We start from the raw sequence: 6,159 nt of genomic DNA, 5'->3' as shown, positions 1-6,159 counted from the left end.
TGTTTTTTGTCCTCAGATGAGGTTTGAAGTGTCTGTGTGGTGCAGCTGGTCTGGTCTGTCTCTGTACAGTCGAGGCTGCACCCACCTATAAAAGGTGGAGGCTCACCAGGACATGCACACCTCACAAGTTGCCGGCTCTCTCGACTCGGTTGAAGAGGGGTTTCTTGGAGAAGGGGAGGGCAGTGAGGCACAGTCCCCCGTCCCCCGACGCCCCTCGCGATGCCCCTCCTTCTTCGACTAACCCTCTGCATAGGAGCCGTGAGAGCCAGGAACTTGTGAGTTTTGTATGTCCACTCAGGCATCATTCAAACCTGGTTTGTAGGAAGTTCCTGTCAGAAGGAGGGGGCACCGCGAGGGCGTCGGGGGGCGGAAGGCGGTGCCTTAGTGCCTCCCTCCTTCTGACATTGTAAAGGAACCCTAACTTTATTATTTTTTTAATAGTAAGATATATATATATATGTATGTATATGTTTTTTGTCCTCAGATGAGGTTTGAAGTGTCTGTGTGGTGCAGCTGGTCTGGTCTGTCTCTGTACAGTCGAGGCTGCACCCACCTATAAAAGGTGGAGGCTCACCAGGACATGCACACCTCACAAGTTCCCGGCTCTCTCGACTCGGTTGAAGACGGGTTTCTTGGAGAAGGGGAGGGCAGTGAGGCACAGTCCCCCGTCCCCCGACGCCCCTCGCGATGCCCCTCCTTCTTCGACTAACCCTCTGCATAGGAGCCGTGAGAGCCAGGAACTTGTGAGTTTTGTATGTCCACTCAGGCATCATTCAAACCTGGTCTGTAGGAAGTTCCTGTCAGAAGGAGGGGGCACCGCGAGGGCGTCGAGGGGCGGAAGGCGGTGCCTTAGTGCCTCCCTCCTTCTGACATTGTAAAGGAACCTTAACTTTATTGTTTTTTTAATAGTAAGATATATATATATATGTATGTGTGTGTGTATGTGTGTGTGTATGTATGTATGTATGTATGTATATGTTTTTTGTCCTCAGATGAGGTTTGAAGTGTCTGTGTGGTGCAGCTGGTCTGGTCTGTCTCTGTACAGTCGAGGCTGCACCCACCTATAAAAGGTGGAGGCTCACCAGGACATGCACACCTCACAAGTTGCCGGCTCTCTCGACTCGGTTGAAGACGGGTTTCTTGGAGAAGGGGAGGGCAGTGAGGCACAGTCCCCCGTCCCCCGACGCCCCTCGCGATGCCCCTCCTTCTTCGACTAACCCTCTGCATAGGAGCCGTGAGAGCCAGGAACTTGTGAGTTTTGTATGTCCACTCAGGCATCATTCAAACCTGGTCTGTAGGAAGTTCCTGTCAGAAGGAGGGGGCACCGCGAGGGCGTCGAGGGGCGGAAGGCGGTGCCTTAGTGCCTCCCTCCTTCTGACATTTTAAAGGAACCCTATCTTTATTATTTTTTTAATAGTAAGATATATATATGTATATATATATATGTGTGTATGTATGTGTGTGTGTATGTATGTATGTATGTATGTATATATATGTTTTTTGTCCTCAGATGAGGTTTGAAGTGTCTGTGTGGTGCAGCTGGTCTGGTCTGTCTATGTACAGTCGAGGCTGCACCCACCTATAAAAGGTGGAGGCTCACCAGGACATGCACACCTCACAAGTTCCCGGCTCTCTCGACTCGGTTGAAGACGGGTTTCTTGGAGAAGGGGAGGGCAGTGAGGCACAGTCCCCCGACGCCCCTCGCGATGCCCCTCCTTCTTCGACTAACCCTCTGCATAGGAGCCGTGAGAGCCAGGAACTTGTGAGTTTTGTATGTCCACTCAGGCATCATTCAAACCTGGTTTGTAGGAAGTTCCTGTCAGAAGGAGGGGGCACCGCGAGGGCGTCGAGGGGCGGAAGGCGGTGCCTTAGTGCCTCCCTCCTTCTGACATTGTAAAGGAACCTTAACTTTATTGTTTTTTTAATAGTAAGATATATATATATATATATATGTATGTATGTGTTTTTTGTCCTCAGATGAGGTTTGAAGTGTCTGTGTGGTGCAGCTGGTCTGGTCTGTCTCTGTACAGTCGAGGCTGCACCCACCTATAAAAGGTGGAGGCTCACCAGGACATGCACACCTCACAAGTTCCCGGCTCTCTCGACTCGGTTGAAGACGGGTTTCTTGGAGAAGGGGAGGGCAGTGAGGCACAGTCCCCCGTCCCCCGACGCCCCTCGCGATGCCCCTCCTTCTTCGACTAACCCTCTGCATAGGAGCCGTGAGAGCCAGGAACTTGTGAGTTTTGTATGTCCACTCAGGCATCATTCAAACCTGGTCTGTAGGAAGTTCCTGTCAGAAGGAGGGGGCACCGCGAGGGCGTCGAGGGGCGGAAGGCGGTGCCTTAGTGCCTCCCTCCTTCTGACATTGTAAAGGAACCTTAACTTTATTGTTTTTTTAATAGTAAGATATATATATATATGTATGTATGTGTTTTTTGTCCTCAGATGAGGTTTGAAGTGTCTGTGTGGTGCAGCTGGTCTTGTCTGTCTCTGTACAGTCGAGGCTGCACCCACCTATAAAAGGTGGAGGCTCACCAGGACTGCAAACCTCACAAGTTCCCGGCTCTCTCGACTCGGTTTAAGACGGGTTTCTTGGAGAAGGGGAGGGCAGTGAGGCACAGTCCCCCGTCCCCCGACGCCCCTCGCGATGCCCCTCCTTCTTCGACTAACCCTCTGCATAGGAGCCGTGAGAGCCAGGAACTTGTGAGTTTTGTATGTCCACTCAGGCATCATTCAAACCTGGTTTGTAGGAAGTTCCTGTCAGAAGGAGGGGGCACCGCGAGGGCGTCGAGGGGCGGAAGGCGGTGCCTTAGTGCCTCCCTCCTTCTGACATTGTAAAGGAACCCTAACTTTATTGTTTTTTTAATAGTAAGATATATATATGTATATATATATGTATGTATATGTTTTTTGTCCTCAGATGAGGTTTGAAGTGTCTGTGTGGTGCAGCTGGTCTGGTCTGTCTCTGTACAGTCGAGGCTGCACCCACCTATAAAAGGTGGAGGCTCACCAGGACATGCACACCTCACAAGTTGCCGGCTCTCTCGACTCGGTTGAAGAGGGGTTTCTTGGAGAAGGGGAGGGCAGTGAGGCACAGTCCCCCGTCCCCCGACGCCCCTCGCGATGCCCCTCCTTCTTCGACTAACCCTCTGCATAGGAGCCGTGAGAGCCAGGAACTTGTGAGTTTTGTATGTCCACTCAGGCATCATTCAAACCTGGTTTGTAGGAAGTTCCTGTCAGAAGGAGGGGGCACCGCGAGGGCGTCGGGGGGCGGAAGGCGGTGCCTTAGTGCCTCCCTCCTTCTGACATTGTAAAGGAACCCTAACTTTATTATTTTTTTAATAGTAAGATATATATATATATGTATGTATATGTTTTTTGTCCTCAGATGAGGTTTGAAGTGTCTGTGTGGTGCAGCTGGTCTGGTCTGTCTCTGTACAGTCGAGGCTGCACCCACCTATAAAAGGTGGAGGCTCACCAGGACATGCACACCTCACAAGTTCCCGGCTCTCTCGACTCGGTTGAAGACGGGTTTCTTGGAGAAGGGGAGGGCAGTGAGGCACAGTCCCCCGTCCCCCGACGCCCCTCGCGATGCCCCTCCTTCTTCGACTAACCCTCTGCATAGGAGCCGTGAGAGCCAGGAACTTGTGAGTTTTGTATGTCCACTCAGGCATCATTCAAACCTGGTCTGTAGGAAGTTCCTGTCAGAAGGAGGGGGCACCGCGAGGGCGTCGAGGGGCGGAAGGCGGTGCCTTAGTGCCTCCCTCCTTCTGACATTGTAAAGGAACCTTAACTTTATTGTTTTTTTAATAGTAAGATATATATATATATGTATGTATGTATGTATGTATGTATATGTTTTTTGTCCTCAGATGAGGTTTGAAGTGTCTGTGTGGTGCAGCTGGTCTGGTCTGTCTCTGTACAGTCGAGGCTGCACCCACCTATAAAAGGTGGAGGCTCACCAGGACATGCACACCTCACAAGTTCCCGGCTCTCTCGACTCGGTTGAAGAGGGGTTTCTTGGAGAAGGGGAGGGCAGTGAGGCACAGTCCCCCGTCCCCCGACGCCCCTCGCGATGCCCCTCCTTTTTCGACTAACCCTCTGCATAGGAGCCGTGAGAGCCAGGAACTTGTGAGTTTTGTATGTCCACTCAGGCATCATTCAAACCTGGTCTGTAGGAAGTTCCTGTCAGAAGGAGGGGGCACCGCGAGGGCGTCGAGGGGCGGAAGGCGGTGCCTTAGTGCCTCCCTCCTTCTGACATTGTAAAGGAACCCTAACTTTATTGTTTTTTTAATAGTAAGATATATATATGTATATATATATATATATATATATGTATGTATATGTTTTTTGTCCTCAGATGAGGTTTGAAGTGTCTGTGTGGTGCAGCTGGTCTGGTCTGTCTCTGTACAGTCGAGGCTGCACCCACCTATAAAAGGTGGAGGCTCACCAGGACATACACACCTCACAAGTTGCCGGCTCTCTCGACTCGGTTGAAGACGGGTTTCTTGGAGAAGGGGAGGGCAGTGAGGCACAGTCCCCCGTCCCCCGACGCCCCTCGCGATGCCCCTCCTTCTTCGACTAACCCTCTGCATAGGAGCCGTGAGAGCCAGGAACTTGTGAGTTTTGTATGTCCACTCAGGCATCATTCAAACCTGGTTTGTAGGAAGTTCCTGTCAGAAGGAGGGGGCACCGCGAGGGCGTCGGGGGGCGGAAGGCGGTGCCTTAGTGCCTCCCTCCTTCTGACATTGTAAAGGAACCCTAACTTTATTGTTTTTTTAATAGTAAGATATATATATATATATATATATATATATATATATATATATATATATATATATGTGTGTGTATGTATGTATGTATGTATGTATATGTTTTTTGTCCTCAGATGAGGTTTGAAGTGTCTGTGTGGTGCAGCTGGTCTGGTCTGTCTCTGTACAGTCGAGGCTGCACCCACCTATAAAAGGTGGAGGCTCACCAGGACATGCACACCTCACAAGTTCCCGGCTCTCTCGACTCGGTTGAAGACGGGTTTCTTGGAGAAGGGGAGGGCAGTGAGGCACAGTCCCCCGTCCCCCGACGCCCCTCGCGATGCCCCTCCTTCTTCGACTAACCCTCTGCATAGGAGCCGTGAGAGCCAGGAACTTGTGAGTTTTGTATGTCCACTCAGGCATCATTCAAACCTGGTTTGTAGGAAGTTCCTGTCAGAAGGAGGGGGCACCGCGAGGGCGTCGAGGGGCGGAAGGCGGTGCCTTAGTGCCTCCCTCCTTCTGACATTGTAAAGGAACCTTAACTTTATTGTTTTTTTAATAGTAAGATATATATATATATATATGTGTGTGTGTATGTATGTATGTATGTATGTATGTATATGTTTTTTGTCCTCAGATGAGGTTTGAAGTGTCTGTGTGGTGCAGCTGGTCTGGTCTGTCTCTGTACAGTCGAGGCTGCACCCACCTATAAAAGGTGGAGGCTCACCAGGACATGCACACCTCACAAGTTGCCGGCTCTCTCGACTCGGTTGAAGAGGGGTTTCTTGGAGAAGGGGAGGGCAGTGAGGCACAGTCCCCCGTCCCCCGACGCCCCTCGCGATGCCCCTCCTTCTTCGACTAACCCTCTGCATAGGAGCCGTGAGAGCCAGGAACTTGTGAGTTTTGTATGTCCACTCAGGCATCATTCAAACCTGGTTTGTAGGAAGTTCCTGTCAGAAGGAGGGGGCACCGCGAGGGCGTCGGGGGGCGGAAGGCGGTGCCTTAGTGCCTCCCTCCTTCTGACATTGTAAAGGAACCCTAACTTTATTATTTTTTTAATAGTAAGATATATATATATATGTATGTATATGTTTTTTGTCCTCAGATGAGGTTTGAAGTGTCTGTGTGGTGCAGCTGGTCTGGTCTGTCTCTGTACAGTCGAGGCTGCACCCACCTATAAAAGGTGGAGGCTCACCAGGACATGCACACCTCACAAGTTCCCGGCTCTCTCGACTCGGTTGAAGACGGGTTTCTTGGAGAAGGGGAGGGCAGTGAGGCACAGTCCCCCGTCCCCCGACGCCCCTCGCGATGCCCCTCCTTCTTCGACTAACCCTCTGCATAGGAGCCGTGAGAGCCAGGAACTTGTGAGTTTTGTATGTCCACTCAGGCATCATTCAAACCTGGTCTG

The sequence above is a fragment of the Perissodus microlepis genome, chromosome 10 (genome assembly GCF_051167445.1).
Source record: "Perissodus microlepis isolate ML-2025 ecotype Zambia chromosome 10, ASM5116744v1, whole genome shotgun sequence".
NCBI classification, from domain to species: Eukaryota; Metazoa; Chordata; class Actinopteri; order Cichliformes; family Cichlidae; genus Perissodus; species Perissodus microlepis.
This window is presented reverse-complemented; position numbering follows the sequence as displayed.